This window comes from Procambarus clarkii, chromosome 1, assembly GCF_040958095.1.
Source record: "Procambarus clarkii isolate CNS0578487 chromosome 1, FALCON_Pclarkii_2.0, whole genome shotgun sequence".
Taxonomy (NCBI): Eukaryota; Metazoa; Arthropoda; class Malacostraca; order Decapoda; family Cambaridae; genus Procambarus; species Procambarus clarkii.
The window spans coordinates 13940526-13957120 of NC_091150.1; positions in this window are offsets into that span (position 1 = coordinate 13940526).

Genomic DNA, 16595 nt, shown 5'->3' on the forward strand with positions numbered 1-16595 from the left:
CCCCCAAGCCTATCCCATCAGGTGTCTAATCACCCACCCACCCATCCGCTCTCCTCCCTTCCCCGCATCCTTATCGTCGCCCTTAAGAATACCTATCCTCCTTCTCTTATCCCCCTCTCCTTACATCACCCTCCGTTCTCTACAAAAGATATTTTTTAAAAGTTCATCATTAGTTAGCTCTTGGACCTGGCTCTATACGTTTATAAGTGTAGTTTCGCTATTAACTGATCAATTTCCCTCAAATGTAAAACAAAGTTATTTCGCCCGTAGTAATAAAATAAAATTAAGTTACCGAGTTCCAGCTTCCGTTCCTCGCCTTTCATTACCACCTGTTACTTCTTTACTAACAGTCCCATCCCCATGAATTTAAAACCGCTGTATTTCAGCGGCTTTAGAATCAGTGCAGATCACTGCACCGTTAGTGCTTCGTTCAAGGAATATTAATGCCATAACAATGGCAGTTAGCTCTGCTTGTGTTGATGAGGCATAGTTCTCAATACGCGCTTTTCCTTCTTTTCTGTGTTGAAAGGCATTATTCCTAAATACAGAGTATGCTGCACCAGCTCTGCCATTGACAGGGTTGGATGACCCATCACTGTAGATTTGATCTGACTCATTTCCGGCTTCTTTATAGATTTTCTCGAGATAACTGTACCTCATTTCTTGAGCTATCGTATGAGACTTTTTCGTTGCCATTTCATTGATGATGATCCTGAATCATCATCCTCCCTCCCTGGGTTACCTCCCTGGGTAACTCAGGGAGGTAACTGTGGTGTTTGTGTGTTACTGAGGAAGTCTTGATTGTAGGGTTGATGTAAATCCATTGCTTGGTTACTGACTTTAATACTTATAAACAATTACATGACTAGTAGCTTCCAAGCTGGTAGCGTCCTGTACGCTTCTGTTTACCTTCCCTGGCGTCTGCTCCGCCGCACATAGAAAACGGATGGTACCATTTTCTGTGAAAATGACATCCCTCCTTTTCTTTAAAAAGAATGAATACAGGATGTCTACCATGCTTGTAGCACAAAGCAAAGTTACTGACACAAAGTAAGTTATTAACATATCAAGAGATATTGCATACATTTAACATTAATTAAGCACACAAAGAATTTAAACAACTTAATCTTTAACACAAAGGATTTCAATGTTAAAAATACATATGCAATGTTAAACAAACATGAAAGAAACTGTAATACAAAGTGACAAAATATTGAATGAGATATTTGCATTATTCAAACAATATTAAATTTAGTTCAGCATAACAAATAAATACTTTGCATTACATAGGAACACAATTAATCATCAAATCGTGTAGGGCGTTTAACATGACGTTTAGGACGAGAGTCTCGAAATACAATAACATCCCTTGATGAATTGTTTATTGAGTTATAACTCATTTTTTCTTTTTCTTTTGCACGACTTTGCACTTCATCATTTTCTACACTAGTTGGAATCACTTTGAAATAGGCCATATTACGTGTTATACTATGATCTCTATTACTAGCTGTTACCATAGTTCCTTTTACACTAATCACTTTATATGGTTTTGTATCATACGGCATATCTAGCTTTCCCTCTTTTTTCTTTTTAACGAGAACAGTATCTCCAACCTTTATGAATTGTTCCTTTGCACGTTGATCATGAGCAATTTTCATTTTGCCCTTGGCTAGTGCATCCTTCTGAGCGAGACGTTTATCCGTTACCTCGGCTGGCATGACAGGTAGTGACATCCTCATAGGACGTCCAAATAAAAGTTCACCAGGCGACTTGCCCAGTGTTCCATGTGGTGTTGCACGGCAGTTCCTGAGAAAAGCACCCACAGCTTGTTTCCAGGATCGTCCTTCGGCATGAGCACAGCGTACCGCTTTCATGAGAGGTTGCATGAATCTTTCAACTTCTCCATTTGCTTGAGGATGTAGTGGCATCACACGGCGGTGTTTGAATTCAATATGCTCAGCAAAGTTGACAAAGTCTTGTCCATTGAATAGCGGTCCATTGTCCGTCTTGACAACTTCAGGAATGCCAAAGTTTGAAAAGATCTTGTCGAGTTTCGGGATGACAGCCTTTGCAAATGTGGAAGTGATGATTTCTACTTCTGGGTAACGTGAGTGATCATCAATGACTACCATCAAGTACTCTCCAGTTGGTAGTGGTCCGCAGAAGTCCATCGATACTTCCGCCCATGGTGCAGCAGGTAGTGGTGAAGGTTGTAGAGGTGTTGGTCTTGAAGTATCCACTGCAGCTTGGCAAGGGACACAGGCATCATGCATGTCCTTTGCTTGACGATCAATGCCAGGAAACCACACCTTTTCTCGTAGCAGCTGTTTGGTCCTAACAAGACCTTGGTGTCCTTGATGTGCAAACTTCAGAGCACGTTGCTGGAGAACAGCTTGAATGACGATACGAGTACCTCGCAGCACGGTGTTGCGTTGTTGCGTAGCACTTAATTCTGTCTGGATGCGTTCAAGTGCTTTGAATGCATCTTGGTCAACTCCTGAGGGTGGGATGCGTGGAAACTTTTTCTTAGTCAATGCATCCACTGTTGCTTGCAGACTTGGGTCCTCTAGGGTTGCAGTACGGATTTCATCAAGAGTGAGAACCTTAGGGACTGCATCACAGGTTACAGAGTGTACATATTCCTCGGCAACTTGCTGATGCTTGGTGATGGTGAAACTGTTGGCAGGATGTCGACTGATGTAATCAGCGGGATTGCCTGCACCCGGCTTGTATTTCACGGTAAAGTTGTATGGTTGCAGACGAAGAGCCCATCTCTCAATGCGAGCTGGTGGTTTGAACTTTGGATTATTGAAGATGGTCTCCAACGGTTTGTGGTCAGTGACTATCGTGGTGAAGGGTGGACCAAGCAGATACACATTGAAGTGTTCACAGCCCCATACAAGAGCAAGAGCTTCCTTCTCTGTCTGACTGTATCGTTGCTCAACATCTGTGAGAAACGGCTGGCTTAGGCAATTACAACTCTGGAATCTGGTTGACCAGGTTTGTGTTGGGCTAAAACAGCACCTAAACCAACAGGACTAGCATCCACCGTTAACTCAGTGTCCATTGATGGATCAAAGAATGCAGCAGTCGCATTATCTACTAGTGCATCTTTCACAGCATCAAATGCATTTTGCTCGATATCGCTCCAGTACCATGATGCATTTTTCTTCAGGAGCTCACGTAGAGGCTTCGTAATGGTAGCAAAATCTGGAATGAAGCGAGAACAGTAGTTTGCCATTCCCAGAAAACTATGTACTTCAGTGGACGTTGAAGGAGGTGCAGCATTCTTGATATCTGCAACTTTCTTTGGATCTGGAGACAGACCTTTGTCACTAAGTACATGTCCAAAGAATTCAATTTTACGTTGATTGAACTCACACTTTGCTCGGCTTAACGTCAGATTCTTTTCTCGTAAGCGTTGCAATGTTGCACGAAGAGCTTTGTCGTGTTCAGCTTGGGTACGGCCATAAACAATGATGTCATCAGACATGTTGTCAGCATTAGGTATATCTTGCAATACCTGGCTGATGATGTGCTGGAATACCTCGGCAGCACTGTTGATACCAAAACTCAGGCGCTTGTACCTATACAGACCTCGATGTGTCGTAAACGTTGTGATGAAGCGACTCTCATCATCAAGTTCAAGCTGATGATAGCCCTTGTTTAAATCTAACTTGCTAAATACAGTTGCACCATTCAAGCGGTAAATCATATCAACTACAGTCGGTGTAGGATGGCGTTCACGCATTATTGCCTTGTTGGGAACACACATGTCTACACAAATGCGTATCTCATCTGGATTCTTCGGTTTTGGTGGAGTGAGAATTTGGCTTATCTATGGTGTTGGGCCTGTTACTGGTTCAATGACATCTAGTTCCGTCAGCCTATCCAGTTCGGCATCGACTTTCTTGCGAGTATGGAATGGTTGTCGGCGATGTGGTTGGGCAACTGGAATTACATCTGGGTTGATATACAGATGTACTTTGCTATCAGTATAACAACCTATGGATTTAAATCGATCAGAAAATTCAGCAACAACAGCATCAACATTGTTTGCAGATTCCACTGCTACAGCATTAGAAAGCTGAAGTAGCCCCAATTTGGTTGAAGTCTTGTAACTGAGTAAAGACTCCTTTGCATTCCTAACAACATGGAATGTAGTAGTGAGCATTGCACTCTTTGACTTAATCTCTGCAGTGAAAGTTCCAATCACTGGCAAGGCTACCTTTGAAGCATAGGCAGTGCATTTGCCATTATAGTTCTTAAGCTTTGGGAACTGTTTTTTAAGTTTCTCATAGTGGCACTCAGCAATGGTGTCAATGTTTGATCCAGTGTCAATGAGAACTTTGAGACAAATACCAGCAATGTATACACATGTCTCTGGGTTGTTTGGAAGATCATTCCATTCTGTGATTGATTGTACTCCATAAATATAATCACATTCACTGTCATCTGAGACTGGTTGTAATGAAATGTTGTCTTGTACATTATTAACATTCTGGATATGAGGTGCAATATTGTGTTTACCACCTCGACCCCTATGACCTGATCCTCGTACAGTGCTTTTATTCATTGACTGTGGTTTCTTTAGTACGGAACGACACATAGCACCAAAATGACCTAGTTTTCCACACTCATAGCACTTCTTACCTTGAGCAGGACAAACAATGTCTAGGTGTGGGTAGTCTCCTTATCAATTGTAACATTTATTGTTGACACCCTCTGATGTGAGTCGTTGTGACTGCTTGAGTCTTGTTCCATGACTCCAGGTGTGATGTGGTTCTCGGCTAAATTTGCTGTTAGGTTTGCCATGATATCTACTTTGATCACGGTGTCCTCCCTCAACCTTACATTCCTCATCACTGTTAGTAACAGTGGCAGAACCGTTGTTGGCACTGCGCTCCATGACACGAGCATCACGTGCAGCATCTTCCATTCGACGAGCAATATCCAGTATCTTGGTAGGAGAACTTTCATCATCAACAAGTTCTAGAGCTCTTCGACGGAGACGTGTAGATGTGCATGTTTCAATTATTTGCTGTTTGATTTCTTTGTCAACATCAGCAAACTCACAATGGGCTGCTAAACCCTGCAGACGTGTGTGGTATTGATCAACGGTTTCATTAGAGAGTTGTCTGGCTCTCCTGAAATGCATAATTTCCATTGCAGTATTTTGCCTTGGTTTGAAATGCTCTGTTAGTTTGGCTTTGGCAATGTCATAATCTTTGGCACCACCAGTGTCTTTCAGTGTATCAAAGATGTCACAAACTCTATCACCTGCATAATGAAGTAGAAAGGCACGCTTTCTTTCAGCACTTTTGATGTCAGAAACTATCAACAAATTTTCAAACCTTTTAAGCCATTTGATCCACCTCTGTGACAGGTTTGTCTGGTCACAGTCAGGATCAAATGCAGGAAACTGAGGTATATCTGCCATTTTTACTGAATAAAAGTAAACTTATCACTTAAAATGTTCCTCAGAATACTAAACACTTACTGCACTGTATATGTTAGTCAAGAATTCACTGTAATTACTTTAATTTTGCAAAGCACACAAGCATTTTAACGCAAAAGTTCACAGCAGTGCACAATACAGCAGCAACTGACTTCTTACCTAGCCTTTGTGCACATGTGTTGCTCCTACTCACAGCAGCACAGCAGTTGTCAGCAGTAGTTAGCAGTTGGTACAGCAGTTGGCAGCAGTTGGTGCAGCAGTTGTTATAGCAATTGGCAGCAGTTGGTTCACAGCGTGAAGAATTTTGAAGCACGAAGCGTCGTTTCGTAACCAAAACATCAGGTTTTGTACACAACAAAGCGTCGTTTCGTACACAACGTCGTCAGATGCCTCAGTACTCAGCCTCAGTCAGCACAGCTTGGATAGCACACAGCATTGGTTAGCACACAGGATCGGTTAGCACACAGGATCGGTTAGCACATAGCATTGGTAAGCACACAGCATCGGGTATGGTGCTCACAGCACGACTTCTCCTTCCTCCAGGCAGCATGCTTCTCCCTTGTGTTTTAAACTGAACAAATACATGCGTTCACAGTTCATCCTCGTCGCCAATGTGGTGTTTGTGTGTTACTGAGGAAGTCTTGATTGTAGGGTTGATGTAAATCCATTGCTTGGTTACTGACTTTAATACTTATAAACAATTACATGACTAGTAGCTTCCAAGCTGGTAGCGTCCTGTACGCTTCTGTTTACCTTCCCTGGCGTCTGCTCCGCCGCACATAGAAAACGGATGGTACCATTTTCTGTGAACATGACAGTAACCTCTCTACAGGCATGAGCTCACGGGCTTGCTCAAGCAGGTGAAGTTCTTCGAGGTAGCAGACTGATCTGAAAAATTGTCTGCCAGTGTTGGTGGAAAACGTGTATTACCTCTGCTGGGTCAGTAATGTCTCATGTTACAAATTGTGTGTTTGACAGTGGTGTAGTTACGTCCCCTGAATTTTTTTCAATTTAATTTCAAATGTCTTAGACGTTGTTTTTCTGTGTTGTTCTGCTGTTTTTACTAGGCGTGTGCAGAGCTCTGCACCCGCGCAGAAGTGTATGTGCAGGGAGAACGTGGGAGAACTAACTTGGGAGAACTTCACCAAGGAAAAACTGTTTCCTTTAAAAATTATATAATAATGTGCTATTATTTTTAAGGATTCAATTTTAAGTACATTCTCTGATTGGAAAACGCGAGTAAAAACATAAATGTTAAATTGGCACAACCAGTTATAAATAAAAATAGCAAGTTTTAAAAATAACCAGAACCGGAAAAAACGCTGGAACACTTGTATGGGCGGTCCATAGAAATTACCCAAATCTACCCAAATCCACCCAAATTTACCCAAAGCCTGCTAGCATTACGTAATCAATAAAAAATATGTTATATTTACTCACTGTAATGTTTGTGCTGAATGCAGAATATGATCAAATCTATATTTACTCTGAAGTAATCTAATTTCACAACGAAATTAGAAGTAAATACGTAGCAGGTGACACCATAGGAAGTCGATGGTCCCAACGACAATGTTGTGGAGCGACTTATCCTAGATATATTGTTGCCTGGAGTGTTTGCTGGCATATCAGCCTCCTGTACACAGTGACCCAGTCTCGCACTTCTTTGCTCAAATTGTCACATATTTAGATAAGGTTAGTTTGGGTTATGTAATGTGTGACGATAATCTCTTTCAAGAGAGATTGAGCCTGCTCTTCTCTACATAAAGTTACTTATATATACAACAATAAGATGCTACCTTCGAGATACGTCTACCAGTAGCACAAAACGTTTTGACCAGGAGGCAAACGTACCCAAAACTCCCCCCTACTCCACACTCCTTCCATGCCGGCTCCGTCATCAACCAGCAAACTACCATTCCCAGCCTGCCTGCTTCTGATTGGTGACCCGCCGACTGCACACCTGCACGTCTGCACCTCAGCGCCTTCTACTTAGACGATGTCTGGGCTGGAACCAGTCATTGATGTTAGAATATCTTGTGCTCTCAAACTGTGAACAACTAACTGATATACGCTCTGTCTATCAGGTGGATGTTTCTCAGCTAGCGCTTTATTCTCAGCACCTGTTTAATCACTTTTCTGTCTTTATATTATAGAGTAACTTCATTCCTGTTCTTAAATTTTATGTTATATTTTTTTTACTTGTTTGTTTGCACTGTACATAGCCAAGGAATTCCTTTTGTTCATAATTTGTTTTCAATATTAATTAAAGTTTCATTGTTCATACTATGTGTTATGCGTGTCTTCACTTAATTTACCACAGACAACAGCCAAGTAGTCTATCTTTTTTTTGTAAATGTGACTAGGCATTGACACCAGCCATTAGGAGGACTGCCGAACATCTACACTCCTACACTTTCCCGTCACATTTAAGGGGGGCCTGTCCTAGGAGCCTCACTCAGGTACTAGTACCAGAACATCAATTTGTGGTAAGTGTACTTGGCTTTGATACAGTTGCTTTTCAATATTTTCATTACTTTTAATATTTATATGGTGCTGTGTGTATTGTGCATTCCGAGAGTAGCATATAGTGAGTGTTGGATAACTTTGGATTACGTGGTGACTGAAAGCCTGTCATTCTCTTAATTGGTCATCCCTCCCTTCGTGTTATTACTCGTGTTTTCCACCTTTTGTCCCTAGGATATTTCTCAATCTCAGACAGATCATCATTTTGATACCCTGGTACTTTGGTTTGTCTTCGGGTCAAAGCACCCTATCTTCTGCAATCCGACCGAAGGAGAATACAGAGGGCCATAGTTCCTCTAGCACGGACTACGTTGCTGAGTTGGGACCTCAGCAGCAGTTCTCGTCACCAGTTGACACTCGCACCCCTACACGTCGGTCAGAGATGATGATATTTACTTAGGTAGGGAATTAGCTTTCTTTTTTCAGAGCACAAAGTTCGCTAATTCTGTAAGTATCATATTTCATTTAGTGGGAAAACCCTTACTTCTGCCCTATAGAGACTTGGCAAGGTATGCCTACATTCTTGGACTACCTTATTCACTTTTGAAACAATTAAATGTTTCATTTGTTTTAGAAACTATCGGTTTCATTTATTTAGTAGGATTTTCTTGCCCTTATTCTCTTACATTGAGTACCGGGTACAAGATTTCCTGTGCTTTTGATTGACTAATCATTTACCATCCTAAAATTAACGTTAATTGTTAAAGATTAAAATTCCACAGAATAGTTACCAGTTGCCACGTTATCCTGTTTCTGTCATTTACCATATCACAAGTATATTTGTTGTACATTTATTTGCTATTTTTCACCATGTTTCGTCTCCAAGCTTTCCGTAACGATCCAGCAGGTGAAATAGGGAACTTAAGTCGTGCCAAGAGGACTGAATTACAAACTCTTGCATACGAGTATCAACTAGATGTTCCCCATGGAGCCAACAAAAATGACTTGCACAATTTAATACTGGATCACCTCTTAGATGAAGGGAAGATTGACTCTGAAACTCACGAAAATTATTCTGTTGCAGATAGACATGCTCTGGCAACTATGAAACTCAAGCTCGAACTTGCAAAGATCGAGCGGGAACAACAAAAAGAAACTCTACAAATGAGGGAAAGAGAGACGGCCCTAAGGAAAGAACAAGAACGTGAGGCGGCCCTAAAGGAACGCGAGATGGCCCAAAAGAAAGAAAAGACGGTCCTACTCCAAGAGCATGAGCGACTACAGCTTGAATCAAGACAACGTCACCTGGAGACGCAACGCGAGCATGATAAAAAGGAAGCTGATATGGCTGTAGCATGTCGTCAATAAGAACTCGCGTTGGAAACTACACACCACACTCAGCGCCGACAAGCTACCGCTAGTCTTCCCATAAGTTTCAATGTCTCCCATGCAAGTAAGTTAATGCCACCATTCGTTGAGACAGAGATCGATGTCTTTTTCACCACTTTTCAGACCCTAGATAAAAAACTTAGCTGGCCTGGTCTACCCTTCTCACAGTGCATCTCACAGGTAGAGCTGCAGTTACTCTCAGTACCTTAGCGTCTGAGAATGACTACCAGACCCTGAAGTAAGCAGTTTTGGACGCCTACCTTCTCTCCACCGAAAGCTACAGACGAAAATTCCGTGATTATCTAAAGGCAAGTACCACCACCTTTCTAAAATTTGCCAATACAAAGAAAAGATATTTCATGAAATGGCTGGAAGCAGCACATGTCTCTACATTTTCAGAACTCCTCAACCTCATGCTAGTTGAGGAATTCTTGAGACGTGTTCCCCCTTCCGTCCGTTTATATTTAGCAGATAAAGAAGAAACCGACTACATCAGATGTGCGAAGTCAGCTGGCACCTACAGCCTCATCCACCGGCTTACACCAGAACCACCTTCCAGTAAGAAGTCTTGGTATAGTTATGATAAAGTGAGTACCGATCAAGCGAGCTCTCAATTGTATTGTAAGTATTGCAAACTCTATGGACATACCATAGATAAATGTGGGAAGCTCAATACAAAGGCAATGAAAGTCCTAAACCCAAACCGACTCCTCCTAAGTCAGGTAAACCTGTGATGAATGTTGGTGTTCCTGTTAATGATCTTTCTCTCTTCAGCAAACACCTGTATCCTGGAACTGTCTCTGCCAGCAGTACAGATTCGGAGGGACGTTTCAAATTGAAGATCTTGAGGGACACAGCGGCTCTTCAGTCAATAATATTGAAATCAGCTGTGCCTAACATCACCTACACCGAGGAAACCGTCCTTATCACTGACCTCACTGCTACCACTCCGTATCCACTCGCCAGACACCTGGATTGTCCTTTTGTGACCGGCGAAGTCCAAGTCGCCATCAGGGAAAAGCCTTTTCCCATATCTGGAGTGCAACTTCTCCTGGGCAACGACTTGGCAGAAGATCTGCAACCGTCCAACCTGATCATCATGGACTCGTCGCTCATGCCCAGGTGTGTAACTCTGTAGTGGACAATCCCATCTTTAAGTATGTTTCAGCAGAGGTCCAAGAAAGTGATGAAGTTTCTCCTCCGGTTTTGGTGACCACCCGTGCACAAGCTGCACGCCCGCAACCAGCTGACTCTACTGCAACCGCTGTCCCTCAAGACCCTCAGAATCTACCACCGAATCTTACTAGTTTGGAGTTCCGTAAGTTACAAAGGGAGGATCAATCATTAACACCATTATTCTTCCAGGCTGAGACTCAACCTGACAGTATCCCTGGGTTCTTCCTAGAGAATCAGTTGCTGTACCGCAGGTACAGACCCAGTAAGCTGAAGGAGGATGACGATTGGGCAAATGTCGAACAACTAGTGGTTCCCACCAGCCTACGGCCCTATATTCTACACCTGGCCCACGGAGCACCTTCTCACTATGGTATTAACAAAACCTACCACGGAATCAGACAAGACTACTACTGGCCAGGTATGGTTAAAGACGTCAAAAGTTACGTGCAACAGTGCCACACATGTCAGATGGCAGGTAAACCTAACATCTCTATTCCTAAGGAACCGTTGAATCCTATCCCAGTGCCTTCGGAACCTTTCCACAGGCTCATCATAGACAGTGTTGGTCCTTTACCCCGGACCAGTTCTGGCAACGCCTATATACTAACTATCCTGTGTCCTACCACCAGATTCCTCATAGCAGTTCCAGTAAAGAACATTACGGCTGCTACTGTGGTGAAACAACTATAGAAGATCTTCACCCAGTATGGATTTCCAAGAGAGGTTCAAAGTGACTGTGGCACCAACTTCACCAGTAATCTCTTCAAGAAGACACTGGTGGAGTTCAACATCACACAGGTACGGTCCAGCCCCTATCATCCTGCTTCACAGGGTTCTCTTGAACGTAGTCATCAGACTATTAAAGCACTCCTAAAGAAATTTTGCAATGAAACCTTGAAGGACTGGGATAAACATCTTGACCTCATTATGTGCATTTTCAGAAGTCTCCCCAGTGAGACTCTAGGAGTATCTCCTTATGAGATGCTCTACGGACGTAAGTGCCGTACTCCTCTCAAAGCTTTCAAAGACTCTCTACGTAATGCCACCTTCAGTGACCCTCAGAATGTGCCCCAGTTTCTTCAAAACTTAAAACACATTCTAGAGAGAGTACATAAATTTGCTAATGACAATCTATTGAAAGCTCAGGAGAGGACGAAGACTCATTTTCACCAAAGCAGCAAACTAAGGATATTTAAACCAGGAGACTTCGTGTTGGCATATTTTCCTATCCCAGGTTCTCCATTGCAAAACAAGTTTTCAGGACCTTACCGCATCAAGGAGTGCAGAAACAGGTTAGTATATATATTAATTAAAAAAAAACGCACTTCTCGGCCTACTATGCAAAACCCGGTTTGCCTAATAAACCAAGTTTTCCTGAATTAATATATTTTCTCTAAATTTTTTCTTATGAAATGATAAAGCTACCCATTTCATTATGTATGAGGTCTTTTTTTTTTAATGGAGTTAAAATTAACGTAGATATATGACCAAACCTAACCAACCCTACCTAACCTAAGCTAACCTAACTTTATAGGTTAGGTTACGTTAGGTAGCCGAAAAAGTTAGGTTAGGTTAGGTTAGGTAGGTTAGGTAGTCGAAAAAACATTATTTCATGAAAACTTGGCTTATTAGGCAAATCGGGCCTTGCATAGTAGGCTGAGAAGTGCATTCTGGCTACTAGGTACGACATATATATATATATATATATATATATATATATATATATATATATATATATATATATATATATATATATATATATATATATGTATAGATATATATATATATATGTCGTACCTAGTAGCCAGAACACACTTCTCAGCCTACTATGCAAGGCCCGATTTGCCTAATAAGCCAAGTTTTCATGAATTAATGCTTTTTCGACTACCTAACCTACCTAACCTAACCTAACCTAACTTTTCCGGCTACCTAACCTAACCTAACCTATAAAGATAGGTTAGGTTAGGTTAGGTAGGGTTGGTTAGGTTCGGTCATATATCTGCGTTAATTTTAACTCCAATAAAAAAAAATTGACCTCATACATAATGAAATGGGTAGCTTTATCATTTCATAAGAAAAAAATTAGAAAAAATATATTAATTCAGGAAAACTTGGCTTATTAGGCAAATCGGGCCTTGAATAGTAGGCCAAAAAGTGAGTTCTGGCTACTAGGTACGACATATATATATATATATATATATATATATATATATATATATATATATATATATATATATATATATATATATATATATATATATATGTCGTACCTAGTAGCCAGAACGCACTTCTCAGCCTACTATACAAGGCCCGATTTGCCTAATAAGCCAAGTTTTCATGAATTATTTGTTTTTCGACTACCTAACCTACCTAACCTAACTTTTTCGGCTACCTAACTTAACCTTACCTATAAAGATAGGTTAGGTTAGGTAGGGTTGGTTAGGTTCGGTCATATATCTACGTTAATTTTAACTCCAATAAAAAAAAAATGACCTCATATAGAATGAAATGGGTAGCTTTATCATTTCATAAGAAAATTTTTTTAGAATTGCGAATGAACTATATGCGAATGAAAACTCATGCGAATGAGTTTTCATTCGCATATAGTCCTGGGGACCATTCAGGCTTGTTCGCATTTGTGTTCCTCACGTGTGCCCCAAAGAATGAGGTGATTTGGTGAAATGCTATGCCCAAGATTACCATCCGAGTTGCCGTCGGGGAAGTGGCTCAAATAGCCTCGGCTATCACTTCCTTTTGACGGCCGTGATGGTCAAGCGGATTAAGGCGCCCTGTAGTTACCAGTTGCGTTGCTTCTGGGAGTATGGGTTCGAGTCACTTCTGGGGTGTGAGTTTTCATTCGCATATAGTCCTGGGGACCATTGAGGCTTGTTCGCATTTGTGTTCCTCACGTGTGCCCCAAAGAATGAGGTGATTTGGTGAAATGCTATGCCCAAGATTACCATCCGAGTTGCCGTCGGGGAAGTGGCTCAAATAGCCTCGGCTATCACTTCCTTTTGACGGCCGTGATGGTCAAGCGGATTAAGGCGCCCTGTAGTTACCAGTTGCGTTGCTTCTGGGAGTATGGGTTCGAGTCACTTCTGGGGTGTGAGTTTTCATTCACATATAGTCCTGGGGACCATTCAGGCTTGTTCGCATTTGTGTTCCTCACGTGTGCCCCAAAGAATGAGGTGATTTGGTGAAATGCTATGCCCAAGATTACCATCCGAGTTGCCGTCGGGGAAGTGGCTCAAATAGCCTCGGCTATCACTTCCTTTTGACGGCCGTGATGGTCAAGCGGATTAAGGCGCCCTGTAGTTACCAGTTGCGTTGCTTCTGGGAGTATGGGTTCGAGTCACTTCTGGGGTGTGAGTTTTCATTCGCATATAGTCCTGGGGACCATTCAGGCTTGTTCGCATTTGTGTTCCTCACGTGTGCCCCAAAGAATGAGGTGATTTGGTGAAATGCTATGCCCAAGATTACCATCCGAGTTGCCGTCGGGGAAGTGGCTCAAATAGCCTCGGCTATCACTTCCTTTTGACGGCCGTGATGGTCAAGCGGATTAAGGCGCCCTGTAGTTACCAGTTGCGTTGCTTCTGGGAGTATGGGTTCGAGTCACTTCTGGGGTGTGAGTTTTCATTCGCATATAGTCCTGGGGACCATTCAGGCTTGTTCGCATTTGTGTTCCTCACGTGTGCCCCAAAGAATGAGGTGATTTGGTGAAATGCTATGCCCAAGATTACCATCCGAGTTGCCGTCGGGGAAGTGGCTCAAATAGCCTCGGCTATCACTTCCTTTTGACGGCCGTGATGGTCAAGCGGATTAAGGCGCCCTGTAGTTACCAGTTGCGTTGCTTCTGGGAGTATGGGTTCGAGTCACTTCTGGGGTGTGAGTTTTCATTCGCATATAGTCCTGGGGACCATTCAGGCTTGTTCGCATTTGTGTTCCTCACGTGTGCCCCAAAGAATGAGGTGATTTGGTGAAATGCTATGCCCAAGATTACCATCCGAGTTGCCGTCGGGGAAGTGGCTCAAATAGCCTCGGCTATCACTTCCTTTGACGGCCGTGATGGTCAAGCGGATTAAGGCGCCCTGTAGTTACCAGTTGCGTTGCTTCTGGGAGTATGGGTTCGAGTCACTTCTGGGGTGTGAGTTTTCATTCGCATATAGTCCTGGGGACCATTCAGGCTTGTTCGCATATATATATATATATATATATATATATATATATATATATATATATATATATATATATATATATATATATATATATATATGTCGTACCTAGTAGCCAGAACGCAATTCTTAGCCTACTATGCAAGGCCCGATTTGCCTAATAAGCCAAGTTTTCATGAATTAATATATTTTCTCTAATTTTTTTCTTATGAAATGATAAAGCTACCCATTTCTTTACATATGGGGTCAACTATTTTTTATTGAAGTAAAAATTAACGTAGATATATGACCAAACCTAACCAACCCTACCTAACTTAACCTAGCCTATATTTAGAGGTTAGGTTAGGTTAGGTACCAGAAAAAGTTAGGTTAGGTTAGGTTAGGTAGGTTAGGTAGTCGAAAAACAATTAATTCATGAAAACTTGGCTTATTAGGCAAATCGGGCCTTGCATAGTAGGCTGAGAAGTGCGTTCTGGCTACTAGGTACGACATATATATACATATATATGTCCGCGTGAGGATGATATTGTCCTCACGCGGACATATATATGTATATATATGTCGTACCTAGTAGCCAGAACGCACTTCTCAGCCTACTATGCAAGGCCCGATTTGCCTAATAAGCCAAGTTTTCATGAATTATTTGTTTTTCGACTACCTAACCTAACTTTTTCGGCTACCTAACTTAACCTTACCTATAAAGATAGGTTAGGTTAGGTAGGGTTGGTTAGGTTCGGTCATATATCTACGTTAATTTTAACTCCAATAAAAAAAAAATGACCTCATATAGAATGAAATGGGTAGCTTTATCATTTCATAAGAAAATTTTTTTAGAATTGCGAATGAACTATATGCGAATGAAAACTCATGCGAATGAGTTTTCATTCGCATATAGTCCTGGGGACCATTCAGGCTTGTTCGCATTTGTGTTCCTCACGTGTGCCCCAAAGAATGAGGTGATTTGGTGAAATGCTATGCCCAAGATTACCATCCGAGTTGCCGTCGGGGAAGTGGCTCAAATAGCCTCGGCTATCACTTCCTTTTGACGGCCGTGATGGTCAAGCGGATTAAGGCGCCCTGTAGTTACCAGTTGCGTTGCTTCTGGGAGTATGGGTTCGAGTCACTTCTGGGGTGTGAGTTTTCATTCGCTAATAGTCCTGGGGACCATTGAGGCTTGTTCGCATTTGTGTTCCTCACGTGTGCCCCAAAGAATGAGGTGATTTGGTGAAATGCTATGCCCAAGATTACCATTAGGTTGCCGTCGGGGAAGTGGCTCAAATAGCCTCGGCTATCACTTCCTTTTGACGGCCGTGATGGTCAAGCGGATTAAGGCGCCCTGTAGTTACCAGTTGCGTTGCTTCTGGGAGTATGGGTTCGAGTCACTTCTGGGGTGTGAGTTTTCATTCGCATATAGTCCTGGGGACCATTCAGGCTTGTTCGCATTTGTGTTCCTCACGTGTGCCCCAAAGAATGAGGTGATTTGGTGAAATGCTATGCCCAAGATTACCATCCGAGTTGCCGTCGGGGAAGTGGCTCAAATAGCCTCGGCTATCACTTCCTTTTGACGGCCGTGATGGTCAAGCGGATTAAGGCGCCCTGTAGTTACCAGTTGCGTTGCTTCTGGGAGTATGGGTTCGAGTCACTTCTGGGGTGTGAGTTTTCATTCGCATATAGTCCTGGGGACCATTCAGGCTTGTTCGCATTTGTGTTCCTCACGTGTGCCCCAAAGAATGAGGTGATTTGGTGAAATGCTATGCCCAAGATTACCATCCGAGTTGCCGTCGGGGAAGTGGCTCAAATAGCCTCGGCTATCACTTCCTTTTGACGGCCGTGATGGTCAAGCGGATTAAGGCGCCCTGTAGTTACCAGTTGCGTTGCTTCTGGGAGTATGGGTTCGAGTCACTTCTGGGGTGTGAGTTTTCATTCGCATATAGTCC